Consider the following 17,786-nt stretch of genomic DNA (forward strand, 5'->3'; position numbering starts at 1 on the left):
ATCTCCACCTCTCCCTCCGCTGACTCCAGCCCCAGCCACACTCACACAGCACAGCTCTCCAGTGAGTGAGGGGAATGCTGTCTCACTCTAGTTCTTATATTCCAATTTCTTCCCGTCCTAAAACAGCAGAGACAGTGACTAGAAACAAGTCCAAGGCAGCAAAAGGATGATCGATACCAATTTCTCCCTACGCCTCCCCCAGCGTAGAGCAGTAGTTCAGAGATCTCCTGTGAAGCTGGAGGCAGGCCAAGGTCATGCCACAGATTCACATCTTTTAGCCCTTCGAGCCCATGGGCACGTTGCTTAGGATCTGTACCTGTCTTTCCTTGTCTGAAACAGGGGGAAAATGCTGATACTCTTTTGAGGTTGTTATGAGGGACTCTGTATGTACAAGGTGTTTAGTATACTGCAAGCTATCATTGATACTGGCTATTTTAATGCCAGAAGAGACATATTCTCTCTCAGATTATAAAGGTTGCTAGTTTAAAAAAAAATCAGAATTTAAATAATTATTGGTCTCACTTTGATTTAGCTTTCAAGATGGTGGTTGTTGTTGTTTGGTTTAATGTTGCTTTGAGGTTTGAGAAATCTTGAGGTTTATACTCTAGGAAAACTACACACACGAGAGACATTTTCTAGCTACCTATAAAGCTGGCTACCTCTTTTCATCATGGACGTGAGAAGACCAGGAATCAGGCAATTTCAGGAATTTCTTTGTGGAAAGATGAGTCGTCCAGATGGGCATGAGCCCTACTAACCTATAAATAAATCTTTCTTCAAATCATGTTGTTGGAATATAGCCTTTTATGCTGTGGCTTTTTATAGAAATAATTGGTGTCAGTATAGCTCTCGAATCCTTAATCCTAAAAGGAAATAGTTTCTTCTATCACTTGCTGCCAAAATTATATTCTTTTCTTGTCTAAATAGTATTAAGTGACCAGTCATAGAACACTAACTACAAGATCAGTCGGGATGTTCAGCAAAGCGCCAAGCCTGCTACATGGTGAACACCTCTATACTGGCTAAGTAGATCAAAGAACCAGGTCAATATAGAAGCAAACAGCTGGGGTGGGAGAAACCATATTTTGCTTGGGAATAGCCAAGAGAAGATCTTATCCGAGATCTTAATCCCAGAGTTATTATTTTACTATATAAAGACAGGCAGTTCCAGAGAACCTGTGCCTACCCCTAGCCATGGCACAGTTCCAGAGTGGCAGGTATTGTAGAGGGACGCTTTGAGCAGAAGGCACTGGGGAGGCCATCTGCAAAGGAGCTACATTTGCAGCAGGCACAGCATTTGCTCACATCGAGCAGCAGGACCATCCGGGTCTTGTTAACCGGTCCTTCCATTTTTCTGCAACCAAGACAATTAAGCCCTGGATTTTATTATCTGTGAACACATACATGTCGAATTCTAGGACCTGTTACTGGGTAAGACTCCCTTCTGTTTCCAGCCTAAGTTTTCGATCTTTGGAATGTGGGAAAGATGAGCCCCAGGACTTTCTGTGAGGCACCATGTCTTCTATACAGCTAACACCTATATGCTGGCCAGACCAATCTTAGAAACAGGCCAATATTGAAACCATGCACTGTTACAAGACAAACTGTATCAGGCAAGGGTCTTACTTTCCTCATTTCCAAAATTCGGAGTCTGGTCTCGATAAACTCTCTGCTTCTGTCATTCAGGTCGTGAGTACAATGGCCACTTACTGTATTTCATGACATGCTCAGGTTCCCCTAGGCCACCCTGATTTTGCTAAAGGCTGGCTTTCGTTTTGCTCTCTGAGAAGAGTCTCTGAGTCCTTCCTGTCTACATACAAATGAGACCACTTGCTTTACCTTGTATGATTAAGAACTTCAATGATCAACTTTTCTTTCTTCTTTTTTTTATTTTCTTTCTTCTTTTTTTTATTTTCTTTTGAGGGCCGTGGTGAATATCACAGCTATTCTGAATGACATGTGTGAGTATGTACACTGATGATTATTTCCTCTCACATCCAGCCTCCATTCATTGTTACCCCGGGTCTGACGATTTCAGTCTCGAATACAGCCATCAGCTAATACGGGTCTTCTCTGGATTCTGTCTTCACAGCCTGCTCCTTAATCCTCAGCATGTCAAGAGGGGCTGCTTATCGTGCCCTGTGGATTTCCAGAGGGGATTTAAAAAACAACCTCAGTCACGTCATAAAGCTTCCTGCCTAGAAACAATAGGACCATTTCTCTTTAGTTGGAATTTATTTTTAAAAGAATTTATTTTTTTGAGAATTTTGTACATGAGTACTGCATTTATGTCATTTCTATCCTTCTCTTTCCCCTCCAACTCCACCCAGGTCTCCCTTCCTACTCCCTTTCAAATTCACTGCCTCTTCTGTAATTATTGTTTCATATATATGCACATGAATGTATATGTATGTACATGCACATACATACAAACTATTGAGTCTATTTAGAGGTGCTTTTGTGTACATGTGTGGAGGGAAGGTCACTTAGGTTTAAAATAACTTACCAAGAGGTTCACCCCTGGGGAAAACAGATTCTTCTCCTAGCGGCTGTTGGTTGCCTGTAGCTCTTGATCTAAGGGCGATGCCTTGTGAAGTTTCCCCAACTATAATGGCGTATCAGCTGGTGTTGTCATTACACAGGTCTTGTTTAGGAAACCATAATTGTTGATATGTTATGAGCACAGATTCTCTGTCACATTTAGAAGATACTATCTTGCAGCAAGTGTCTGGTCGGCTGGCTCTTACCCTCATCCCATCCCATCTTCTATGATTTTCTCAGAGCCTTGGGTGCAAGAGTTGCAGTGTAGATGTGTCAGCTGGGAGTCGGTACCCATGGTCACTTATTATTTCTCTGTATTTTGAACAGTTACGGATCTCCATAATTACCTTCATCTCTCAAAAACTATTTGATGAGAAGTGAGAACTATATTTATCTGTGGGTATATGGCTAAGAATTTGGAATATAGCTAGAGATTATATTGGTTCAGGAAAGTGGCAGTAAGAGGGTCTCCCCTCCCCCCAACCACCTCACCAGCCATGGGTGGTTGGATAGGCAAGCATTTCCTCCTATTGTCTGGGTCTTAAGTTCAATTACACAGTTATTGGTTATCACAAAGACACAAAAGCCACTGTTGCACTACTGGGAATATCTTTTCAAGTGTGTTGTGGTTTGTAGTTTTACAGCCGGGTAGGGCTACTGATTGCTTTTCTTCTTTGGCACCTTGCCTAGCGTCTTGCAATACTATGCTAGCTGGTCCTCCAGCAGGTTTCCAGGTAAATTTCAGCTCAATTCTTTCAAGTCCTTTGTCAAAAGTGTGTTATATCCTTAGCAATGGTGTCTTACCTTCAAGTTTGGGGAAACAACCACAAGCAATGACAATAGCCTACATTGTTTGAAGAGTCTCTTGGAATTTTTTAACTATTTCTTCTTTCATTTTCCCCCTTTCTTCCTTCCTCTTATCAGTTCCTTTCTAAATGTTATCTCTTTGTACTTATCTGGGAACAGAAAGTGAAAAGCTACCATGGACCGTGTATGATTAGAAAAAAGTTAACTACACAATCAATGTGCATTAGCATGGAACTCCCGTCTTTATTATGATGGATTTGAGGTAAGAACAATGAAGCATCATTTCAACTTGATTCTTTTCACACACACATGCACAAATGTGTTCTAATCATATCCCTCATTATCCTTCTTATCCTCTTTCTCTCCCACAGACCCCCTTTTTCTTCCCAAAGTCTACCTCCTATGTGTGTGTGTGTATATGTATATGTTTGTGTATGTGTGTGTATGTGTGTATATGTATGTATGTGTGTATGTGTGTGTGTTTGTGTTAGTGTGTGTGTGTATATGTATATGTTTGTGTATGTGTGTGTATGTGTGTATATGTATGTATGTGTATATGTGTGTGTGTGTTTGTGTTAGTGTGTGTGTGTGTGTGTCCCACAACATTTAATGAGAATGGTGATGGTAGACTGCTGTTCCTTTCGGGGACAAGGCTGCACATGCGCAGGATCATTGGCCTACAATTCCCAGAAGCAGCAGAGGACACAGCATCCCATTGGACTACAAATGCCAATTCAACGAAAGCCACGCATGTGCAGGACATTTTCCCAGACACACCTGGATCCCTTAAAAATGGGGAACGCTATAACTCGCCCCTTTTCCCCTTTTGTCTCTTCACCCCCGTCCCTCACCTGTCGTCACCCCCCTATTAAAGTTCACCCACGTGGGACCGCCGTGTGTCTCGTGTTTTCTCTCCAACCCCGCAGAAAGAACAACATAGACCATGGAGGAAAATAACTTCTCCTTACCAGGCAATCATTAATAGCTTACAGTTCCAGAAGGAGGGGTGGGGTCTTATATATCTTTGATGGTGTATGATTTGGCACAATGGTGTACAGGCCTTGAGCAGGTAGCCTAAGCTGCTATGAAGTCATTGGTGCAACAGCTATGTCATATGCAGAAGGCATGTTTCATGACGCTACTTCCTATCTTTCATTCCTTCAGCCTTTCTTCTCTCTCCCTCTCTCTCTCTCTCTTTCTCTCTCTCTCTCCCACCCCCCACCCCCTAACGTTCCCTGAGCCTGGGAAGGGTTGACAAAGATGTCTTGTCATGTTTAGAGCTGAGTACCTAGCAACGATGGAATGCTAATTCTGGAACTATACATAAGAACTATACAATTTAAAACTGTGAAGGTTTTATAGTATTTGAATTTTTCTACCTAAATTTTTAATTGTGATCATTAGTGAAATAGTTTTAGTGTGGGCGTATGCAAGAATGTAGAATCCCACAAGAGGCAAGAAAATCTGGAGAGATCTGGAACCAAAAGCAGGTGCTAACATCTGCTACCAACTGGCATATAAAGAAGCTGAAATCAAAAATAGTCTTAGACTTTCTGATTAGGTATCTCAAAACACACCTGTCTCAATTTGGAAAGAAAATAGATTTTGCAATTAAAAGATTGATAATTTTGTCTCTAAGACCCAACTAGATGCAAATAAACTTTATGATTTCTATATTTCTTCACTGTGTTCTTTCTACAGTTGAGAAAAAATGCACTATAGCAAGGGCATTGCTGGGAGACCAGTAACATGAAGACTTACGGAGGGAAGACCAGCATTCATTAATAATAGTGACTCATTAAAAAGTAAACATTTACTTAAAACATTTCACAGAAATGCTGGGAGATCTCTTCTACAATGGTGTCTTACCTTCAAGTTTGGGGAAGCAACCACAAGCAATGACAATAGCCTGGACTCTTTGGAGAGTCTCTTGGAATTTTTTAATTATTTCCTTCTTCTTCCATTTTTCTCCTTTCTCTTCCTTCCTCTTATCAGTCCCTTTATAAATGTTATCTCTTTGTACTTATCTGGGAACAGAAAGTGAAAAGCTACCATGGACCGTGTATGATTAGAAAAAAGTTAACTACACAGTCAATGTGCATTAGCGTGGAACTTCTACACTGTGCTCTAAGCTTAATGCTTAACTCCTCTCCGGCCCAGTGCCTTCGGTTTTGTCCTGCCCTGCAGCATGTACTCAAACCTCCACCATTAATGGGTCATTCGTCACACTAGATTTTTCTTAGCTCACCGCTTCTTCAGAATTCAAGACTTACTGCCAACATTCTCACTTTTCCAGAAGATTAATATAGCAGTATGGGTACCTGGTGTACTTTGCAAACATCCAGGAATCATAATTACGTACTTAAACCTTGGAACACGGGAGATATTAATCAAAAAGGATGAAAGAAAAAGGAAAAAAGTGCAGTTATAATTAATGAATTTTAACTGTTCTCCATTTCTGAAAACTAAAAGATTATGACTTAAATATATTAAAGTAACAGGATAGAAAAAAAATTATCTTACTATTAATTAAAGTTGTTCTTTAACAATTTCATGTAAATATGCAATGCATTCCAGCTATTTCCAAGCTTGTCCCTCTTATCTCCCTGCTAAACATTCCCTCCTTCCTACACACTTTTCTTTTTTAAATTGTTTTTATTGAGTTATGTATTTTCCTCTGCTCTCTTCCCTTCCTCTCCCTTCACCTTCAACCCTCTCCCATAACTCACATGCTCCCTATTTACTCAGGAGATCTTGTCTTTTTCTACTTCCTATGTATATTAGATCCATATATATCTCTCTTAGGATCCTCATTGTTGTCTAGGTTCTCTGGGATTATATATTGTAGGCTGGTTTTTCTTTGCTTTATGTCTAAAAGCCACTTAAGAGTGAGTACATATGATATTTGTCTTTCTGGGTCTAGGTTACCTCACTCAATATTATAGTTTCTAAATCCATCCATTTGCCTGCAAATTTCAAGATGTCGTTATTTTTTTTCTCACTTTGTAGTATTCCGTTATGTAAATACACATGTGCCACATCTTCTTTATCCATTTTTTGGTCAAGGGACATTTAGGTTGTTTCCAGGTTCTGGCTATGACAAATAATGCTGCTATGAACATAGTTGAGTACATGTCCTTGTGGCACAATTGAACATCCTTTGGTATATACCCGAAAGTGGTATTGCTGGGTCTTGAGGAAGGTTGTTCCCTAATTTTCTGAGAAATCGCCATACTGATTTCCAAAGCAACTGTACCAGTTTGCACTTATATGCATACTTTTTGCTTTGTTTCCTTTTATGACCCACTTAGCTTACCCAGGGATATCTATATGACCATGGTACTCCACACTAAAACATGGTCAGCTCACTGTCAGTATACAACTAAAGCCAATGACACTCTGTCTCCTGGGACCTGTCAGTAGCAAGTATTTCAACAGAGAGGGACAGGACCCGTGAGCCTCTCCCCTATCAATGACTGACAGTTGACTAGCTCTGTCCTACATAAAGCCATTGTATGCAAAAGCAGCTATTGTGAGTCCATGATTTCTATGGTTCTGTCAGTCCTTAAAGACATTTCACATCTTCCTCTCTTTCTCACAGCACTTATGTTCTCTCTGGTCTCTCTTCTGAAGCGTTCACTGAGGATCAATGTCTTATTTAGGGCTGAGCATTCAACACACTTATTCACCTTGAGGTGCTTTGAGGGGGGAAAAGATCATTAATGAAAGTTGTTTTTTTTTCTAATTCTAATTTGCATTAGCTATCCAAATTAGTCTTCTAAACTCCTGCACTGTAGGCATTATTATTCTCATCTCACTTGTAATGAAACTGGACTTGGAAAAGTTACTTCCTCCAATTAGTACTTACTAGTTGCATATCTAAGCATTATCCTATATATGCACATGTATCTATTATATGTATAATATATATCATGATTCAAATCCAGGAACATCCATCCAACCTCATCCTGGAACCCTTAAAATAATCATGAAATCTTTGTCCTAAAAATATCTGATAGTGCCATTATTAGAACCACTGATCAATATTTTCCCTTTAACATGAGTTGTTATTATAATAACATTATATAATGTTTAGTTAAATATACATTCTTGAATATGCTTACTCTAGAAGGAGATATTGTCCAAGACCGGTAATTCCAAGTTTGGCAAATAATCAAAATTTTCTGGAAAGCACTTAAAAAATTATTCCCTAAGTCCAACCACACTGAGTCAGAACCTCAGTGAATGGTCACAGAGTCTCCATAAATTCAAAACTCTCAAGGCAGGTTTCAAATATCATTTAATTGGGGAACAAAGAACACGAACATTTAGAAATACCATGCATTATAGATTTTTCAAAATTCAGCAACATCCTTCACTTCATTTCATCCTAATAGATACCTGCCGGGTAGAATGTAGGGTAGCTATTTTGTCATCCTTGGATATACGCACAAACTTTTTCGGTAAGGAAAGGAAATTTGAAGCATCCTCATTCATCTTCCTAGGTAAAAACATCACTGAACCCAAAGCAAACAGCTTGTGGATACACAGCATCAACAGGGTAAAGACTGCACCACCACCATAATCACCACCCCACCCCCACAGCTCAGGTATCACTGTGGAAGAGAAGGCAGGAAGCGTGGAAGAGCCAGGGGTGGAGGACAGTGACAAGGAAGCATTATCTTCTGGATACAGCAGAGCAACTGCACACATGATCTCACAGAAACTGTGACAGCACACACAAGATCTGTGCAAGCTCAAGCCAGACCAAATCTTAGCATGGAGATGGAAGATGGACACACAATACCACCCACCCCTTGCTGTGGAGAAAAATGGCAATGATTAGCAGCTGGGAGAGGCAGAGATTTTTTTCTAAGGGTGTGGTTTCAGATAACTTACCATGTTCCAGTTGAAGACCAGATATCCAAGGATATTTGAACAGCACACATTGGGCTTGAAGGGTTTTTTAAAAAGGATACAAAGTTAGGTGGGAAGAGAAATAGGGGTGGATCTAAGAAGAGTTGGGGGTAAAATCAAAACACATTGTACAAACCTCAACTCTCAAAGAACTAATAAAAATGCAAATGTCACCTGCTAGACTTCCTTCTTTCCTCGCCTTTTGTGGAAAACACTGATTGGATAGCATTATGGGCTGAAGTATGTCTCTGAAATCCATGTGTTGCACATGAATTTACAGTGTCTACGACAGGCATAAGCCTTGCACAAGTACCACCCAACACGGATGGGGGAAAGGCTCGTGATATCCCACTCCATTCTGAGAAACTATAGGCAGTTGATGGATGGTAAGGGACAGAAGAAGTTTTCTTGTTCAGTTCAGGCTAGTGCCTGAGGAAAAATACAAGGGGAAAAGGAAGGAAGGAAGGAAGGAAGGAAGGAAGGAAGGAAGGAAGGAAGGAAGGAAGGAAGGAAGGACTCTAGGGGGAGTGACATATATTATCATCAATCTTTTCTTCCCTAAGAATTCATCTTTATTACATACTAGAAATGTGCATTTCACAAAGTTGTCTAAAATAGATAAGCAACAACCAAAATATCTTCCTGGCATTCCAGGACTTCTGGGATCGAGGGCTTCCCCTCTTTCTCCTATTGTCTACTCTGAAAGGTAGAAGCAGCCACATCTCTGTTAGATGACCAACATCAGATGATGGGTCCCCAAGTCCCAGGAGATGTTTCCCAAAGACCTTTACCTCAAGATACAAACTATCCCAATAAACACTGTGGTTGTTCAATTAAAAATATTCCAGAGTCAGAGGATGGGGGTGGGGGATCCTGAGACATGTGTCACGTTCTCCCTAGACGTTTCTATGTGACATCCTTTAGCCACATGGCCACAGTTCTGGTTGGCAAGGACTTTGAACTGAGAATTATCTATCCTCAAATAAGTCTTGCTTTCTAATTCTGAATAAAAAGATCTTATAAAACTGTTTTGTGCATATTTTAATCATTCACATATAATCTGTTTTGGGGTTATGCCTTTGACTTTTATGAAGCGAAGATAAGATGTGTGAGTGTTGAAAACATTTAAAAGTGTAAATAGATTAATCAGCATGACTAATGCTGAACCAATTTTGTAACATTTTCAAATGTTGAAGTATTTGATAATTTAATCCACCAAAGATCCATACATATTTTCTCTCATTTTGTTGTAACACATCCATGTTACGTTTTAAAGCAACTCAACATGAATTATCTACTACAGCAATCCACACAATTCAGGGTTTGGTCTCAAATGGAGTCACAAGGCAGAGATGAGGTTGTATAAGAGCCTTGGAATTTGGTTTCAAATCCAAAGTCACCAACTAACACCTCTTTAATTCAGAGTGCTCGAGCTGCACACAGGATGCATCCCAGTGCTAATATAATTCAAAAACTATATTAACAGAATAGATAAAGGGAAAAATCCACAGAAACGATTTGGAATTATGCCACAGATTCAACACGCAATCCACTGAACAAAATAAAACCTCCCCATGGAGGAACACAAGCCGTGTGTATATGGGAGCAGTTAAGTCAAACATAATTACACTTTTTTTTTCATCCTGACTAGTTCATCATTGCTTATCTACAAAGCCACAGGATAGCAATAGAGAAATTCCTGTTGTGCAATATGGTCCAATTGGATTCATGGGGAGAGTTGAGGCCAGACGCCCTGGTTCCAGTACAATTCTGATCTGGGCTGGTTCAAGATGGTTGGGAGTATCTTCAGCCATCCTCTTCATGTTCTGATTCCATCTCTTCAGCCTCAACTCCCACACTCCTTAAAGCCCCTCCCCTTCTCTAAACTAAGGGCTCTTTTAAAAATAAAGACATAAACAAATAATTCCTGTGGAGCCACCAGGAACCAGGAACTGACCCTCTGTCCTAAAAGATATAAGGATGACAGTGTGGGCATTTCTCCATGGCGCTTTCATTCTGGTGAAAGGTACTGTCACTAATAATGGTGTCATGTGTGCTCGGCAGGGGCAGTCCTCTGTACAGCGCAGCTCCAGCATGGAATAGCCACTGGTCGTAGCCTCCATTGTGCTGAGCAGAGTCCTTCTGAGTAACCTTTAGCAACATGATATGACATGTGCCTCTTCCAACAAGCATTTTAAGAACCTGGTGTGCCTTCTTACTAGGCTTCCCCCGGTTCCTCCTCCATGCAGAGGACTCTGAATTCCTGAAGACAGAGCCTCAAACTGCAAGGATACAGATGCCTGAATCCCAGACCAAGAAAACCAGTACCCAGCTAATAAGGAACTGGTAAAGAAGTACGTAACGAGCATGAGATATGTTCGCTTACAGATACACGGGGTGCTCGTGCTTATAGGACTGGCCGTTAAGCAATACTGTGTAATGGATGGCAATGGCCACCATGAAGAACAAACAGTAGGACTCAGGAGACGAAGAATGTTACAGACAGCGGTTATTAATCGAAATGCAGTGCTCAAGGAAGACCTCCTCATCCAGTAACGTGAGCAGAGCAGAAGGAAGTCGCAATGGGAAAAAGAACAGTGGGCTCAACCTCCAAGTAGCAATGGGAAAACTTTGCAAAAAGAACAGTGGGCTCAACCTCCCGGGTTTGGGGGGCCATATACTATGCCCAAAGAACATTGTTAAGACCACAATGGGGGCTTGGGGATGAAAGAACAGAAAGTACTCTTAGCTGCTGTGACATCTCTCAAGCCTTCTTACTAGAACCTTGTCTTCTTTTTTTTTTTTTTTTTTTTTTTTTTGGTTTTTCGAGACAGGGTTTCTCTGTGGTTTTGGAGCCTGTCCTGGAACTAGCTCTGTAGACCAGGCTGGTCTCGAACTCACAGAGATCCACCTGCCTCTGCCTCCCGAGTGCTGGGATTAAAGGCGTGCGCCACCACCGCCCGGCAAACCTTGTCTTCTATACATAGAATAATCTACTCCCCTCTCTCTACCATTTCCCTTTTCTTCCCCCTCTTCTCTTTCTCACCCAAATCAAGAGAAACCGGGTATCGGGGACACGGTCAAGGCAGTGGTCATTTTTGTTAAGACAAGACACATATTTCATATAGACGGCAATGGTTCAATAGAGATGAACAATAATGGAGAATAAAATCAATCTATGAAGACTCTCGTTCAGGAGGGAAAGGCAAGGGGCACAGTAATGGGAGCCTTGGCTAGGAAATGGGCCAGCTCAGCAGTGGCAGTGGGAGATAAGATAAAACCCTCGGATTCAGATGGGGCTATGGGGAGGTGCAGTAGAGAGCTACACAAACAAAAGGCCCCTCTCCTGGTTCTATTTTCTCACTGAAACAACCACCCTGAACATTTCCAGAGTTTAGTCATACCAAATAAGACCAGAGCAAGTAAGTGTGTGCACAGGTCCAGCCTGTGGCAGCTGTTCACGAATAAGGTAGAACACATAGAACTGGAGAGAACTTGGGTTCAAGGTGTTTGAATATTTAAGATAACGTTAAAGATGACGAAGATATGGGCTAAAAGATGAGGGCCTGATTACAATGGTAATCATACTCCGTAGGATTTTGTTTGGGCAACTGAGATTACAAAGGGAATGGAGCCATCCCCGAAAGCTGGAGGATTTGATATGTTCCTGGCCCTTGTGTAATTCAAGAATGAGCAAAGTCAAGCTCTTAAGAGAAGTAATCTTGAAAGCTAAAGACAGTGTGACTTGGCTCAGTGACGTAGACATTCAGACTACTCGCCGTTCTGCAAAGCTCTGGGCATTTCAGATTTACTTTGGAAGTTGCATTTGCCATGCTGTTGTTGGAATAATTCTTAATTCTTCATAGCTCAGTCTCTAGATCAGAAGGCATCTCCGGTCCATCTTCCCCCAATTCTCCGCATTGAAAGGAATCTTCTTGTCCTTATGTGTGATCACCTTACGAGTCATCCTCAAGCTCCCCGTTCCTAATCCAGAGCCAAGAGGCTGCCTCAGAACACTCCAGCCCCACACCCTCCCACGGCGGCCCTATTCTAATGATTTTCCAGTCAAGGTGCTTGCCTTCAAAGTGCAAACTGGGTCATGCTATCCTCCCGCTTGGAGCCCTTAATAGACTTTCCAATTGCTCTTAAAGAACAAATTCTTTCCATTGGATCTATGTCCCTGCAGGTTCAATTTGAAGCTGTTCTTCAGCCTCTCCACATTTTCCTCAATCCAGCACTCTTCTTACCCTTTAGACAACAGTTCACGTATCACCTCCTCAAGGTCGCCGTCTGCCATCCCAAGATGGCTAAGAATGCCTGACCACACCTTCACACATCACCCCGCCCCTCTCTGCAGCACTGAGGCAGGATCGCCATTTCAGACTGAGGTCAAGGTAAGAGCCAGTGGCTGGCTGTTTTGCCTCGCTGATCTTCAGGTTGAACCCCAATTTCTGACGCTGAGTTTTTATTAACCGTGCTTCACCCAGTGGCCCCCCATGACTATGTCATTATTTTGCATGGCTATTTAGTTGTGTTCTCACAAGACTCCCAGACTCTCATGAAGACAACAGCCGTTCACTATATTCTCAGCATCTTCCGTGGTCACTGACTCAGAAAACCGCTTCAAGACCATCTCTTCACTGAATGAAATCATTAATAAATACAAGGGACTAAAGTTTTACTTAATAGTCTTTAAAAACCTTCAGCAAGCAATGAAAGGAGACAGAGACAGAGACCCACATTGGAGCACAGGACTGAAATCTCAAGGGCCAAATCAGGAGCAGAAGGAGAGAGAGCACGAGCGAAGAACTCAGGACCGCGAGGGGTGCACCCACACACTGAGACAATGGGGATGTTCTACTGGGAACTCACCAAGACCAGCTGGCCTGAGTCTGAAAAAGCATGGGATAAAACCGGACTCTCTGAACATAGCGGACAATGAGGACTACTGAGAACTCAAGAACAGTGGCAATGGGTTTCTGATCCTACTGCACGCACTGGCTTTGTGGGAGCCTAGGCAGTTTGGATGCTCAACTTACTAGACCTGGATGGAGGTGGGGGTTCCTTGGACTTCCCACAGTACAGGAAACCCTGATTGCTCTTCGGGCTTGGGGGGGGGGACTTAATTGGAGGAGGGGGAGGGAAATTGGAGGCGGTGGCGGGGAAGAGACAGAAATCTTTAAATTAAAAAAATAGTCTTTAAAAAATGTCAATTTGTTTCCCCTGGGTATTTATAATTCATAAACTAAAAAAGAGCATGATCAAATATATGCTCATGCATGCACGCGCGCATGCGTACACACACACATACAGAGAGAGAGAGAGAGAGAGAGAGAGAGAGAGAGAGAGAGAGAGAGAAAGATTTATGTGTCTCCACATAGATCTTTAAAAACCCTTAACCAGACAAGTTAGTTGCAGTTTGCAACTTACAGCCTAGACCTTAATTCTTAAGGAGAAACTAATGAAGGTATAGATAAACCCCTCATGGTTTCTTCTTGAATACGAGTTTCCAGGAAACCTGAGTATAAAGATTTCCTCTCGGGCATCGATGCCATGTGCATTGGAGCTTCCCTCCAGAGAATATATTGATACAACAGGAAAGGCGAGAGTAGTGTTTGCGAATGCAACTGAGAGTCGCTTCCTAAGCATCTCCGGCAAAACGGAAAGCGGTTCTCCTTGCCTGGTTTCCACACTGCAGTAGAATTTTTCAGACTTGAGCGCTTTTGTGATAAGGGCACTAAACAGTCTTCTCAGGGATGTTACCCACTTGCTCACTCTCTCTAACAAACAAAAAAATATAAATGGAGGCATATAAAAGCATACAAAATAAAGTGACTAATAGATGCATACATAGCTAAATATTTTTCCACTCCGTCTTCAATTAAGAAAGCCAACAGAAATATGAGAAATCCTTGAAGTGTTTCCTTTTTATCATTAAAGTATTTTATCAGGTCTGGAGAAACAGCTCAAGCAGTTAAGAGCACTAGTTGCTTTTCCTGAGGACCCGGGTTCAATTCCCAGCACCTTCCTGGTAGTCCCAGGGCATCTGGCACCTTCTTCTGGATTTCCTGGGCACTAGTACACACATGTATATATGCGGAGGCAAAACACTCATACACATACAAATACACAAATAATAATTAAAAAGATTTCATGTAGGAACTACTTTGAAGAGGATGGGCACAATGGAATGGGCACACCTATATCCTCACTTTGGAAGCTGAGATAGGTTTGAGGTCAGTCTGGTCTACAAAGCAAGTTCAGGCCAGACGGGGCAACATAGTCAGACCCTGGAAAAGACAAAGAAAGGGGAACTATTTTGAAGAAATTTTTAGAATGGTTTGATTTTTACAGCAGAAAGATGAGTTAAGCAAAAGTAATACTATATTGTGCTGCGTGCCTTTTTTTTTTTCAATATTCTGTCAGTATTTTTTGCTCTGAGGACACTTGAGAAGGGCAAAATGCAGGCCAAGTTCAAGCAGTGGCTCTGCAGTGGTGCTCCAGGAGAGCTTGCCCTTGCCAAAGCCACAGTGCCACCCAGACAGATCTGCCCCCCAGGAAGCCAGCAGGGCTGGGCCTTGTGTTATCAGCTCCGCTAAGAGCAGGTTTCTTGCCACCTTCTTTCTCACACCTGAGAAACGGCCCTACTCTGCAGCCCCACGCTCGCATCCAAAACATCCTGAGCTGACTCCAACACGCATGCCTTTGTGACCAGTTTTAGAAATTGACATATTATTCAGAATCTGATACTTCTGGGCTCATGACTCATCGTCTCTCTTTTCACACTGGCTGCTTCGGGAGTCCACGTGAGATGTAGTTCAGCTGTGGCTGTTAAAATTTACAATTACACTTCCTATGATGCTTTGTTTGAACTGATATTGGTAATGTTACTGTTTTTATATTTAAAGAACAGTCTAGTTATATATATACACATACATATATATGTATATATTTATCATCTTCTATTTTCAAAATTATCCTCAATTTTTGCTATTATCCTGGTCTTACGGTAGCTTTTGATCAAAGATTTTAAAAATTGACTTGACTAAAGGAAGACAATATGAGTGTTTGGAGCATCAAGGCAGCATAAGGAGGAAGTCAATTCTTTGTATTGTTCCAGGAGATAAGAGAGAGCATTTAGGTCTTGACTTGAACTTGGTCAAGAAGAAGAGGATGAAAAGGAAAAGGAGAAGGAGGGAGACAAGGAGGAAGAGGAGGAAGGGTAAGAGAAACCTTGATAAAAATACTGTTGACAAAGCTCTGACCTTGGAGTCCACAGCCACTAGCGGCTGAACTTTGCACCACTGCCCTGCGTCACCACCACCCCCGTGACTAAGCTAGTGGGCAAGCACCTGGAATCTCAGTTGCTAGAAGGCCGAGAATGCCACCTCAGTCCTAGCCCCTAGTGTCTCCTTTGATGCCTGCAGAAACAGCCCACACGGGTCTCTACTTATCCCTACTGCAGTCTGAGCCTGTTAGCTGCGCTTTGCCTAAAACATTCCTGGTGTTGCCCCCTAGAAAGCCCTTGCCCATTTTCTTAAAACGTTGTCTATTCTGGTTTTCTTTATGTTGCTGTGATGAAGCACAAGGAGCAAAAGCACCTTGGGGAGTCAAGGGTTTGCTTCGTTTCACAGGTTAGAGGAAGTCGGGCAAGAACTTGAAGGGAGCCGGGCGGTGGTGGCGCACGCCTTTAATCCCAGCACTCGGGAGGCAGAGGCAGGCGGATCTCTGGGAGTTTGAGGCCAGCCTGGTCTACAAGAGCTAGTTCCGGGACGGGCACCAAAGCTACAGAGAAACCCTGTCTCGAAAAAAGACAAACAAAAAAAAGAACTTGAAGGGAAAACCTTGAGCGAATGCTATTTGTTGGTTTGCTCTCGGATGCACGCTTACCTAGCTAGCTTTCTTTTTTTAAATTAAATTATTTTTTGTACAATATATTTTGATCTTGCTTTTTCTCCTTCCTTCAACACCTCCCAGGTCTTCTATACCTTCCAAACCACCCAACTCTATATCCTCTCTCTCTCTTCCAAAACCCCAAAATAAAAACAAAACCTCAAAAATGAACATCAAAACAAACAAGCGAAAGACCAATAAGACAAAAATAATGCCAAGACAAAACAAAAATTCCACAAAAGTTCTATTGAATTTGTTTTGTGTTAGCCAGCTACTTCCAGGCATGGGCCTGCCCTGGAGCGTGGTTGGTATACCCAGTGACATTCCATTGGGGAAAACTGAAAGCTGACTGACCTTTGCCAGTGGGCGTCAACTGTGAAGAGCTTCTTGGTTAGGGGTGGCAACCCCAGATCCACATCCCCTTCTCAGTGCTGGGACCCCATTAGCTAGCTTTCTTATATAGCCTAGAACCACCTGTCCAGAAAATGGTGTGGCCCACAGTGGACTAGGCCATTCTACATCAACTAACAATCAGAACAATCCCTCATAGACACATCCATAAAGACAATTAGTCAATTGAGTTGTTGGGTTTTTTTTTTCAGGTAAGTCTAGGTTGTCAAATTAACAGTTAATTCTAACTAGAACACTATCCATTGTGTGTGTGTGTGTGTGTGTGTGTGTGTGTGTGTGTGTGTGTGTGTGTACACCACCTCTACTCCAGACAACTGAATCTTTATCACCTCTAAAACTTTTCTTAGACTATGCAGACATGCCCATGCAAGTACACTAGCCTTGGACGATGTAAGGCTCAGAATTCCATCTAATCTCTGCTAATTTGCCATTTAATAGATGCTAATGTGTTCAAGGCATTATAACCTGAGGCTACCCACACACTGCCCTGCAGAGAGGGAAAGAGAGCCTTAGACACAGAAGAATGGTGCTTTGTTGGTGGAGGCTGATTGTTTGTTCCCAGCTGTTCTGACCCGAAATAACACACAGAAACAATATTAATTGCAATGTTGTTTGTCCAACGTCTCTAGTGTATTCTTAACTAGCTCTTACATCTTATATTATTTCTATTATTTTATATTTTACCATGAGGCTCAAGGTTTACCAGCAAGGTACCAGGACGCCTGTCTCCCTCTGGCAGCAGTCACATGGTGTCCCACTGACTCCTCCTACTTTCTCTATATATCTCTTCTAGCCTAGCTTTACTCTCTTAAGGCATTGGCCGAAAGCAGCTTCTTTATTAACCAATGGCGATAAACCACATTCACAGCATACATCACCTCCCACATCAGTACTTGACCAGGATTCTTTCTTCTCCACCGGATTTGTCATTAGTGAGTAGGGACAAACCTTCCAATGACACCCAACTCTATGTACTTCCCACAGCCTTCTGAATGAATGCGGGTCATTATGGCTCAGTCCAGGGAAGCAACTTTACAGATGACTGCCTTTATTCCCACACACCTCTAGCTCAAGGATGAAGAGTAGAAATGGCAGGTGAAGTAGCAGGTGTTTCCTCTGAGCATGTCCCCAGGCCGTCATAAACTCCCACACTGACCCTTCAGTCTTCCCCAGAGATCCCACACACAGTGACCACTCATGAATGTAAGCAGCTTCTC

General features: G+C 42.1%; 1 long non-coding RNA gene across 1 annotated transcript in view; it reads right to left on the reverse strand.

Annotated features, from left to right (window-relative positions):
* Positions 1-1,885: 1,885 nt before the first annotated feature.
* The window catches only part of LOC101991386, a 63,817-nt gene continuing 47,916 nt past the window's right edge, over positions 1,886-17,786 (reverse strand). The window contains exons 3-4 of the long non-coding RNA XR_001229252.1: positions 5,218-5,375; positions 1,886-2,139 (exon numbers count right to left, since the gene is read on the reverse strand). This is a non-coding gene — a long non-coding RNA (uncharacterized LOC101991386). The remainder of the gene's footprint in view (positions 2,140-5,217; positions 5,376-17,786) is intronic.

This window comes from Microtus ochrogaster, linkage group LG4, assembly GCF_000317375.1.
Source record: "Microtus ochrogaster isolate Prairie Vole_2 linkage group LG4, MicOch1.0, whole genome shotgun sequence".
Lineage (NCBI taxonomy): Eukaryota > Metazoa > Chordata > Mammalia > Rodentia > Cricetidae > Microtus > Microtus ochrogaster.